Consider the following 13,497-nt stretch of genomic DNA (forward strand, 5'->3'; position numbering starts at 1 on the left):
CTTAGTCAAAACAAAAGGATTAGGGTTTTCCAAGGGATTGTTTCAAAGCATTTAAAGATCCTAGGGTTCGATAGATGTCATAGGGTTTAAAATAGAGATTAGAACCTAACTGTTAGATATTGTATGAATCCAAATGAAGTATGAAGTCAAAATACGAGTATTAGTTCAGGAAGATAAGCTCAAATGGTAAGTATAAACTTACTTATCATGCATTATTTTACAAGAGCGTGTTATGTATGTTTTCATTGAGCTCTGTTATTTTAATACATATACGAATTACAATGTTTTACAACTTACCAGTGTTTGAAAGGAAAATGGTTTTACAAAAGAGATTGAAGTTTGGAAGGAAAACAAGATTTGTAAAAAGTATAATTACGTGATAAACTATGAGAAATGTATGCATGTGATGTGAGAATCTAGCGGTTAAGTGAGGTTATACACTTAATAACCCGATGTTAAGGAGGAGAAAATAAAAAGCCTAACAACTCGGCAATTAAATAGAGTTATGTACTTAGCACCTTGAAGCTAATAGAGGGATAAAATATTAGCAATTGAATGGTCAAGTGGAAGGAATACACTTAGCAAACTTCAGCGGTTAAGTAAGAGTATACACTTATCTTATGTGAAAGATAAAAATATGAATGTATGAAAAGACGATGAATAAACATATTAGAATATGTATTATGTGAAATAAAGCATGTGGTATGATATGTATTGTTTATGTTTTGAACTGATGTTTTCATTATCATAATATGAACTTCTTTACTACTCCATATTATGAGATGTAGATTTATTATTTATATGGTAAATAAAATGCAAAGAAAAATATTAGTGTTTTTATCACTATGTACAAAACTTCTATATTCTGTGTTTTTTATATCACAACTATGACGCTTTAATGGTAAACTATTTTGTGAAAATCCTGCATATGTAACAGATGTTCAGTATACACTAGTTATAGAGGTTTTCAGATGTAAAAAATGGGCTCAAACACTCATATAAGTGGTCAGAATGCTTATACTTTTTTTTAAAAAAAAAAAAAAAAAAACCAAGTGAGTGGATTAATACCATTTTTTTTTTTTTGTGATAAATGCAAAATCAGTCAATGTAATTGACCTAAATTACAAATCGTTACATGTGGTATTCAAAATGAATCAGAGGTTATGAGGGTAGACCAAAATAATAATTTAGTTCATGCACTAAAAACACTTGACAGATTCTGTTAGTGTACATGTTAGCACCAATAAAATGATGACATGTATCTTAGTTAAAAAAAAAAAAAAAAAGAAGGAAAAATGTAAAATTTGTTCCAGTGGTTTACCTTATTTATAATTAACTATTTGTGGTATCAAAATGAACTTAGAGTTCTCTATGGTATGCCAAAAATACAAATCACTAACTCTAGTCAAATTTTGTCAAAATACTTCACGAATTTCGTTAGCATGTTACGTTAGCGCAATAAAATGACGACACGTGTCATTGTTAATAACATATATATATTTTCAAAATTTTAAAGAAACTTTTTAATTTAAAAAAAGAAAAAAAAAAAAAAAAAAAAAAGAAGAAGAAAAAACCAAGGGGTGGCTTAACAGAATGAATTCAGAGTTCCTTGTGGTATGCCAAAAATACAAATCACTCACTCCAATCAAATTTTGTCAAAATACTTTATGAATTCCGATAGCATGTCACGTTAGCGCCAATAAAATAACGACACGTGTCATTGTTTATATATATATATAAAACTAAAAATTTAAAGAAATTTTTTAATTTAAAAAATTTAAAAAGAAAAGAAAAGAAAAGAAAAAACCAAGGAGTGGCTTATGATGTGTTTGGCAACCGAGTGGAATAATTATTCCACTCGGATTTTTTCTAAAACCCGCCCACCCGCCCGAATACCCGAATTTGACCCGGATTTTCGTTTGAATTTTAAGCTGATATTTTGTGTAAGAGCTGGGCCCCACGCGCAGGACAAACTGTCTCCCAAAAAGCTCGTGGGTCCCACATATAAATAATAAAATAATATAAATTTAAATAAAAAGAAAATAAAAAAAAATTAATTAAAAACACAAGGGGTGGCTGCCGGTTGGCAGCCACCCCCGACCCGGGCGGGGGTGGCCGCGCGGCCTCCCCCGGCCCGGTTGGCAGCCACCCCTGCATCAATTTTTTTTTTTTTTGTTTTTTAATTTTAATTTTATTTTTTTAAAAAAAAAATTATGTATTTATTTTTTAATTAAATAATCAATATATAATAAATTATTATTATTTAAATTATTATTTTACACAACTTTTCAAAATACCAATCATTATACACAACTTTTTAAACTTTCAATCATTTTTTACCATTAAAATATAATATTTTTCAATCTCAAAATTCAACATCCAAACACAATTTTTTACCTCGATATTTGTAAATAGAATTAGAATTCAATTCTAATTCTTAAAATTCAATACCCAAACGCACCATTATGATGTGTTTGGCAACCGAGTGGAATAATTATTCCACTCGGATTTTTTCTAAAACCCGCCCACCCGCCCGAATACCCGAATTTGACCCGGATTTTCGTTTGAATTTTAAGCTGATATTTTGTGTAAGAGCTGGGCCCCACGCGCAGGACAAACTGTCTCCCAAAAAGCGCGTGGGTCCCACATATAAATAATAAAATAATATAAATTTAAATAAAAAGAAAATAAAAAAAATTAATTAAAAACACAAGGGGTGGCTGCCGGTTGGCAGCCACCCCCGACCCGGGCGGGGGTGGCCGCGCGGCCTCCCCCGGCCAGCGGGGGTGGCCGCGCGGCCTCTCCCGACCACGGGGGGTGGCCGGGCGGCCTCCCCCGGCCACTGGGGGTGGCTGCCAACCGGCAGCCACCCTTGCATCAATTTTTTTTTTTTTTTGTTTTTTAATTTTAATTTTAATTTTTTTTAAAAAAATTATGTATTTATTTTTTAATTAAATAATCAATATATAATAAATTATTATTATTTAAATTATTATTTTACACAACTTTTCAAAATACCAATCATTATACAAAACTTTTTAAACTTTCAATCATTTTTTACCATTAAAATATAATATTTTTCAATCTCAAAATTCAACATCCAAACACAATTTTTTACCTCGATATTTGTAAATAGAATTAGAATTCAATTCTAATTCTCAAAATTCAATACCCAAATGCACCATTAACAACCGTTGAGCCACCCCAGATGAAGTAGGGGTGGCGCGTGCCAAGAGCGCTGCTGGCCCATAGGGGTGGCCGAGAGCCACTCTCGGCTTCCACTGGGGTGGCCTGAAGGCCACCCTAGATCCACCACTAGTCAAGGGGTGGCTGCCAAGCTAGCTCTTGGTTTATTTTTCTTCTTTTTCTTCTTCTTCTTTTTATAATTTAAAAAGTTTAAATTTTTCATTTCTTTAACTTCGTAATTTTTTTTTTTTAAAAAAAGTCTTTTTATTAATTAATTTATTTTTAATTTTTAAGAGAATAAGGGTATTAATGAAAAAAGTGATATTTGTGGCACACCCAACACCCTGGTAGTTTGATGGGCCACTTTAGCACACTTGAAAATTCATGGGACTATTTTAAAATCGGTTGTTAGTTAATGAGGTTTTGTTTTATATTTTTCTTTTATATATATATATATATATATATATATATATATATATATATATATATATATATATATATATATATATATATATATATATATATATATATATATATATAAAATTCATAAAATTCTACTTACAGCTTGTATTTAAAGCAAAGGTGTTACATCGAGTAATCATCTGATGTTGTTTAACAAATGAGTTAGCTAAAAGTATGGGTATGGGGAACAAGGTGTTCAAAATTGAGAAATACAATTCATACCACAAACAATGCGGATAACAATATTACAGCAGTTTACAAGTTCAAATTAAAAATAATGTAAGCAAATAATCATCAAACTACAATTTTTTTTTCTTTTTTCTTTAAAAAAAATCAATTAATCGTTAACATAACAATTTGTTGATGAATAGAAAAACCTTTGACAACTCAAAGGAAAAACCCATTCTAAGCAACCAAACCCAAGAATCCACTACGAAAAATAGTACACAGACAAAAGACAATTACAACCATATAATACTAAGACTTTGTGTGTAAGAGAGCTCCTCACTCACCTCTTGTCTCCTCGGCAGGCTCCAACTCCTCACTAGTTAAACTTCTCGTAGACTCCTAATCGACCCATCGATAAACTTCTTATTGATGAACGAATTTGTAGCAATACCGCGGCTTGATCTTGTATATCAACACAATCAAGATATTTGGTATACCAAAAACTGTCTCTCAACTCTTCTTGGGTTTTTTGAAAATTGATGCTTTTAAGAGATATAAGACAATGAGATTGGTCTTTTAAAAGCAAAATCGTGATTGTTCTGCATGGCGGCATCTAGACATGTAAAAAGCATGTCTAGACATGATTAGGGTTTCATGTCTAATTAGTTGTTCAAGTTCGGACAACAGCTCATATACAAGGAAACATGCAGTATGGGATCTCCACCTAAGCATGTCCAGACAACTCAGAGAACATGTACTCTCTGGAATTCCTCATGTTCAGACATTACCAACCATGTCCGAACACCAATCTTCAATGCTGACCATGTCCACTGACATGTCCAGACATCACAGGGAACATGTACTCCCTAAAGTCCTTCATGTCCAAGCATTAGTTACAGTACTTATTTTCTTGAAGGATTTTTTATTTTATTCCATGTAAGCTTAAATACACAACTACCCATGTCATAAATGAACATAAATCATGTTTTAGACACCGAATGAGCCAACATATGTAATATTCTAACCTTTAATCATATTAAGTAAGATCCAATTGGTGTAAGAGGGTGATAGAATTGATTTTCAAGTGTTAGAGGGTAGAATTCTAGACTTTGCACTTTCTGCCTAGACGAATGTTCAAAGTTTCCATAAATCGAACGATGTGGAACATTGAAGTTTCCAACCAATGTTCGATATCTGTCTAAATTTTTTTCTTTTTAAAAAAAGGGGGGATAAAACATCTTAATCCTTTTGGATGCCCTTGCAAGCCTTTAAATAGATCCCTACGCCCTTTAAGCCCTATTTTCATCACCTTTTGTCTGAGAAAACTCGAAAGAGAGACAGAAAGTCTAAAGAGAGACATAGAGTCTAGAGAGCGAAAATGAGCTATCTTGTAACCTTAACTTTAAGAGGAGGTAATAGATCATATGGAGTTAAACTATGACATGTTCGCTTTAATTATCATATAATATATCTATACTAGATCATCATGTTGTTTTATCATTGAGCTGAGAATCTTAACTTTATAAATGCTTGTGATTTGCAAACCTTTTTTTCTAGACAATTGAGTTCACTGCATAATAACACTTTATTCTTGTGCATTGTATGTACTAAGTCATTGACTTACACTTGTATCTTTTCTCCAATAAAATATGTGTTATTTTATAGTTGGCTTGTTTAGTGATGACGGGAACGAATGAGACAAGACCCCTTTCCTGAAGATTTTGGAGTACATAGCTTGACTTATTTTTGAAGAGATGAACCTTGGTTTGTCACACATTTTGATGATGGAGAGGACGCACGGAATAAATCGCTTTTTGGATTTTTTGCATGGTGTTTATTTGATTTAGTGTATTTGCAGTAAAGGCCCTTTGATTGATTATGAACCTGTTGTCGAGGTTATTCAAGACTGCAATCTGACTTATGATGATCTTGATTATCTTAACTTTTGGTCTAGTTGAACTTGTTTAATGCTTTAGTACCTTTAGAATTAGCTTGTAATATTCTCTTTTGACTTAATGGTTGGTCTTAAACCGAAATGCAGGATTATTATCTATGTTATGGCTTGATTTTTTATTTTTATTTTTTAGTTTTGTTTTTGTTTTACTATAGTATTTATCTATTATGGAATGATTGGTGGCTATATTTTTGTACGATAAGTGACAAATCTTCCGTTGTATGCTCTCTGATAAGAGTACAATGTTTTCTTATGTTTTCATTTCGTTCGGATGGGAATGATGTGATGTGTCGTTGAATCAATTACTAGTTAATTTTTCTCAGGGCGTTGCAACATAAAGTCTAACAAACTTCACATTTGATCATTCAGTGATAAAACCGTTACTAACATGTATGAGTTACAAATTTCTCCCAAAACTCAAACCTAACCTACCAAACCACAAATAGGCAAACACAATGTTGAATGAAATTTCTGAAACACTGAACAAGCTCATTACGTGCATGAAGATAAAGCAAGTTTTCAATAATTAAATAAGTGAAAACATGCACAACAATTTCAATACCACAAAAAAATTATAAATAACACATTTCATACATAGATACATCATAATATGAAGCATCACAATCCATCCCATCATTCATAATGGATACACCAAAATGAGTAAAGTAAAATAACATTAAAATAGCTAATCATGATAGATACATCAAACATGATAATATATTCTAACATTAAGTTCACAAATATCCCTCGAAATGCTCCCCATTTTTGCTACCAAATGACATAGGAAAAGATAATATCCAAAGTATCAAAATGGGATAAAATAAACCCAGAGATCAAATTGTATCATCAATGACACCAAACATGAAACAAATATCTAGACAAAGCATCTTTGTCTTCCTCCAATAACGTACGATCCAAAGCACACAAATCAAGTGTTGGGTTGGTGTCCAAAACTCTAATTGCATTGATGATGCTTTTCTATAATTATATAATATTAAACAATGGACATATGTATTAATGTCTTACATGTACATATATGTTTGAATATTTTTATATTATATACGCATAAGGTCTCTAAGTTACATTGTATTTGACTATGATGTGAATAATGAGATTATCACACAGAAGATCATAGTTATAGGTCCTTGTAACTTATAAAATATTGTTCATAGTCGTAAATAGAACTGAGAAATCCATCTAGACTATAACATGTCAACCTCAATAATCTATCTTGATTAGGATAAGCAGGTAGAGCTTCGGGTTGATATGTTGGTGTAAGAGTAAGGTAGTGCTATGCACCGAATGGACTACGTTGAGTCTTCATTCTTTCAACACTGTGATAAAGAATGATTTATGTACACAACAACTTATAATAATTACTTTAAATCGTGAGAAGATTGTGTAGTTAGATGTAAAGTGTAGGTCACTTTGATATATGAGAGTGAGATCACTCAATAGTCAACATATCTATGCATTGGGTGATTACATATAACATTGTAGGAACATGTTTTTCAATAAAGAATCCAAATCGTTTATCATGGAACAAAGTGATAAGGAATATTGTCCTTGATGTAGATTTAATGAAAACGATGATCCTAAAAGCTCGGGCCTAGGTGTTTTAGTGGTATTTGTTGAAACTTTATTTTGTGCAAGGCGAGATGAAATCTCACAAAGTACAAAAATGATATATCATGTAATTAAATAATGTTATCAAGGAAAATAGGTAGCGAATAAAGTTACAGTGTATTGACTTTGGTTTAACAACGAAATGATTCTATGGAGGGCTCATATGTAATAATTAAGTACGTCACATGGATTAATTCATTAATTTGAAAATACATGTTAGAGTGCAATCACATTTGCTTAGTGGAATCAATTGTGATTAATAGTGTCGTGTGATATTGTCACAAACCTATTAAAACTAATTGTATTTTTTCCTTTAGGTCCATCTTTGAGCTTGTAATGCCACGAGAAATTAATTGACTAGTAATTAATTCTCGTGTGCCTCCCAAGACTTATTTATCAAGTAAATAAGTTTCAAGGGATCTCTAAACCTCAAAAAAGATAACAAGCAGCGGAAGTACGTGAATTTTTTTTCTTTCTATAAACATTTATCATTACAATTAGAGCATTACTAAAAGTCTCCATAAATAATATCTATACTTGGTCGTGCACCTATAGGATATGATTAGGAGTCTTAGTTCTTCTATGACTCCAGTCCTAGTTCTACTGTGGGTCCAATTTTGGTTCATCCATGACTCCAGTCTTAGTTCTACTACAACTCCAGTTTATCTCATATCCTAATCATAATTGTAAATCCAAAGTCTATAAATAGATGACCATAGTGAAGTATAATTTATCAATTCACTGATTGATAGAATTCATTGATTCATAAGTTGAAAAACTTCAAGACTCAAGTTTCACAATAAAAGGCACAAGAACGTATAAAGAGGATCATGAGAAATATTCAATTGAGAATATTTGGTTTTCTCAAGGTTATGCTTCTACCTATTTGAGTGATTTGAGAATAATTTGTGAGTCCACACTTACAGTCATAACCAGTCATTAAAGAGAAGATCCGAAGGTTTAATCAAGAACACCAAGAGTGTCAAGATTGTGTTATTGATCGTATAAAGAGGATCATGAGAAATATTCAATTGAGAATATTTGGTTTTCTCAAGGTTATGCTTCTACCTATTTGAGTGATTTGAGAATAGTTTGTGAGTCCACACTTACAGTCATAACCATTCATTAAAGAGAAGATCCGAAGGTTTAATCAAGAACACCAAGAGTGTCAAGATCGTGTTACTGATCATTCAACATGTAAAAAGAATCTTAACTAGAGAAAAGTAGCCTTACATGCCTAAAAGAGGCTGAACTCGATTGTAAGTATCATGAACTTGTGTAATTGTTTTATCTAGCCCCCCCCCCCCCCCCACCTTTTTTTTTTAATCTTGAAGCAAAAGTTTTCTTGGGATTGGTTTCTGTTGCACTTACTTTGTACGTGCATGATCCCCAACATTAATTACCTAAGTAAAGGTGATGCACAACCACAAAATACCTTATTTAAGTAAACGAAAACAACCTAAGTGTGACAACCTCTCAAACATTTTCACTTTCCAATCCTAGGCAAACATGAATGAGAATGGAATGCTCAATATATGAGATGCACGAGTGCATGTTATAGCCTAATCACAAAATCACAAGAAATTTCAAAATACCAAAAACATATGTTCAAGGTATTAAGAAATTCTAAAATGCAAATCTACATTATCACGACTCTACAATGCACACAAAAATGAACAATGCATAATGGAATCCCCTAGAGTAGAATACCAAGTGATTCAAAACCAAAATGAAACAAAATTTTCTTTTAGGCATTTTATTGAACATTTTATGTGCGTGTCAAACATGCGAACAATCAAAACCGTAGGACATCATGAAAATCATCCTTATAACACATGTTATAAATTTCTACCAACAAATCCCACTTCACAATCCAATATGCATGAATCATCAAGAAACCCCAAACCTAGGTTTTAATGGAATGAAAACGAGAAAGAAAATCGAGCATAAAAGTGAAAAAATCACTTATGATAATTTCGGATTACAAGAGAATGTGAGGATTTGAAGAAGAAATACAAGCCAAACACCTTATACAAAGTCATAAAATAAAAAAAAATAAAAAAAACAAAAAAAAAACACTCATGATCTTTAAAAAACATTTGGCACTCCCCCTAAAGGTATTATCACATCACTTGACACAAGAAATACACATCTCGAAACAATTGAGATCAATAAGTTTTCATCACATGTAATTAATCCACACTTGATGGATGAAACAAAACCACAAAATGCATTCATGGAATGATCAAGTTATACATGAATTGTGTGTAGTGTGTGTAAGATCTAACAACCAAGCTTGAAATCTTAAATTGATGTGGAGGTAGGCTGTCAAAAGGCACCACATGAGTAAGGTTGATAAGCACATCAAGTCAAAATTCAAACATTATACAAACTAGGGCCTAAATACCCTTATCCAAACACTCCTCCTAAAACTTAGCACATGCTGCATCATTATTAGTTAGTGACTGTATGTTTTCGTAATGATATAATCACTAACTATTTCTATATGGACATAATAGGCAAAATTAGACACAATGTTTTGAACATTGTTTTTCATTTTCAGAAAATTTCTATAAATAAACTATGCATATGTTAAAATGGTTGGGATGCAAGAGTTTTTATGTTATATGTTCAACCAACAAGTTGATCAATTTAATCAAAAAGCCAATTTACTTCCCTAACATGGTTCGCACTACAAAAAAAAACGGCTTTTTGAGCCGTTTTGATCAAAACGGCTCCAATTTAAAATATAAAAATGACTCCATTATACTATAAATAACATTTATTATTAGATATAGCATTAATTATATATATATATATATATATATATATATATAGGGTTAGAGTTATTATAAATTGAGTCATTTTTTATTTTTTAAAACTTGACACAGTGAAAGTTCAATCTAACGGATGATTGATCTTAAGTACTAGTCCAATAAATCATGATAGGATCATAGGATCGATAGAATATCTGATCGATCCAAGTGTATTACTTTGATTGATCAAACATCTAATCAATCTTAGTGCATTAGTCTGATCGATTGTGATAGGGTTCGATCAGTCAAACTTGACACAGTAAAAGTTCGATCTAACATGCAATTAATCCTAAGTATTAGTCCGATCGATCATGATAGGATCATATGATCGATAGAAGATTTGATCGATCCAAGTGTATTACTCTGATGGATCGAACATCCAATCAATCCTAGTGCATTAGTCTGATCGATCGTGATAGAGTTCTATTAATCAAACTTGACATAATGAAAGTTTGATCTAACGTGCGATTGATCCTATGTAATAGTTCGATCGATCATGACAGGATCATAGGATCGATAGAAGATCTGATCGATCCAAATTATTACTCCAATCGATCAATCATCCGATTGAATCTATTGCATTAGTCTAATTAATCATGATAGAATTCGATCGATCAAACTTGATACAATGAAGGTTTGATTGAACGTTCGATCGATCCTAGTGTAATAATCTGATCGATCATGATAGGATAATATGATCGATAGACCATCCGATCGATCCCAGTGCATTGGTCCAAACGATCGTCATAGAGTTCTATAACGTGTGATTGATCCTAAGTATTAGTCCGATCAATCATGATAGGATCATATAATCGACAGAATCATCCAATCGATTCTGGTGTATTACTCTGACCGATCCTAGTGCATTAGTCTAATCAATTGTGATACGATCAAATGATCGATTAAACTTGACACAATTGAAGGTTTGATTGAATATCTAATTCATCCTAGTGCATCGGTCTGATCTATTGTGATACGAATGTTCGATCAATCAAACTTGACACAATGAATGTTCGATCTAACGCCCGATTGATCATAAGTACTAGTCCGATTGATCATGACAGAATCATAGGATCGATAGAAGATCTGATTGATCCGAGTGTATTCTATATAACTAAGAAACTATAATATAAGTATAATATATATATATTAACAATGAGTGATGTGATATATGTGTGTTTATATATATATAGTTATATACTAATTATATACTAATTGATATGTTAGTTTAAAATACTATATAAATACTATTATCAACGTATTATAATTAATATATAATACTATATTTAATTAGCTAGTATAGTATATGCTTATTTAGTATGTGTGTGTGTGTGTCTATATATATAATTTTTTTTTTTTTTTTTTTTTATCAAAAATAGCTTCAACTTTTGGGGCCTGCGCGGGCCATGAAACTTTCGTGTCCCGCGCGCGCCACCCCCAAAATCTCAAAAATCTACTCTCCGTCGGCCATTGGTATGTCTTCTCTTTATATCTCTCTCACCCTCTCTCTCTCTACCTTTCACACACAAACACTTTCTCTTTCTGATCTCTTTTTCTCAGATCTGTATTATATTTGTGATTTTCCTAACATTTTCGTTGATTTGCGTTGGTTTACTGGCTGTCGTAGATTTTGGGCATTTTGAATCGAAGACATGGACGGAGGAGGAGAAACAGTGAATATGAAGAAGTGGACAGTGTTCTACCCAGTTTACATAAACTTGAAGAAATTAATGGCGGATGGGAGGTGGATAAGCCTCACCAACGCATGTGAAAATCCCACTTGCCCCAAGATCGCCGATTGTTGCGCCCATCTCAAGCTCCCTAATGCTAATGAGGTTCGTGCTTTTTGTTGTTGTTCATTTCATTTTGCGCTTTTCTATGGACTTGTGCTTCCTTTTTTTGTTGTAATTTATAATGGGTCTTGAAAGCATTTGAGAGTATTGTAGATATATATATGGACTAGTGCTTTTTGTTTTTTCATATATTTTTTTTTCAATGTTGTTAATGGGTCTGAAGGTGTTTGAGTGTGTTGCTGATGGATATACGGATTGATGCATCAGCAACCCCTTTTTTTGAATCAAAGACGTGGTGTCTTGTTTGACTGATCTATAGTAAAAGTAAAAAAATTCAGTTCTGGGTGCTTACGATCTGTTGCCGATTTGGGTTGCTTTGCTTTGCTTTGTGGGTGTTCTTCAGACTATGGCCTCCAAACAAATCTTGAAGGAGCTCAAGGATTTACAAAAAGACCCTCCTACCTCTTGCAGCGCTGGTACGTTTGGTTTTTGTGGTTGTCGATGTAATCGTTTAGAGTCCTCTTCAGGGCGTGGAGCTCATTCGGCTTGCACACAAGGTTGTACTCAAGGTTTGGCTCGCCCTAAGCCGAGCATGTACGGACACCTCAGCTTATTTTCTGATTTTTTTTTTTTTTTTTTTTTTTTTAAAAAAAAAAAAGAGAATTGAGCTGTTTTAGGGTCCTTAAAACGACTTCAATTAGTTGGAACCATTTTGGACCAAAACAGCTCAAACCGATTGGAGCCATTTTTCTTAAAACAGCTCAAATAGAGCCTTTAATACTGGATGTGTTGAGCCATTTTGAAAGCGGCTCCAAAAAAAGGCTTAAATTGTTTTCAGCCATTTTTAGGCCTTAAAAGGGCTAAAAAAAAAAAAAAAAAAACGGCTCAAAACACCTATTTTTTTTGTAGTGTTCCCTCCAAATACACACCTATGCGGACAAATTCAACCAAGTGGAAAACAATGTGTGCATAAGCAACTCATGATTCCTTTGACACACTAATTATGCAAATCAAAGCACATAGTTCATCATGATTATCAAAACTAATAAAAAAATACACACATAAATTATATATGTAATGTCCACTCATAAAAGACAATTGAAATTTGACATGTTATTCACTTGTGCTAGTGACACCGTCGCATAAAAAGGAAAAAAATTCTTTTCATTTTCATTTTTTTAAAAAAAAAACAAACTAAAAAGAGAAACATGCACAACAATGCAAGCTCATGAACAAAGAAAAACATAAAGGAAGAAAAGAAATAAATGCAAAGCAATAAAAATACCAAAATAAAATAAAATGCATGAACGCAAACAAAAATGCATGATCTAGGATGCACATATATGTGCATGAAACTCAATCATAGACATGTTAAGAGATACCTAAACTAGGAAGGTCTCTTATCACTCCCTTCAAAGGGTGAGTGATATTCTCCTTAGGAACCCAAACCTTTATAAAACTAGGTCTTGACATGTGACTTTGGAACCCATGA

This window comes from Alnus glutinosa, chromosome 2 (assembly GCF_958979055.1).
Source record: "Alnus glutinosa chromosome 2, dhAlnGlut1.1, whole genome shotgun sequence".
Classification (NCBI taxonomy): Eukaryota; Viridiplantae; Streptophyta; class Magnoliopsida; order Fagales; family Betulaceae; genus Alnus; species Alnus glutinosa.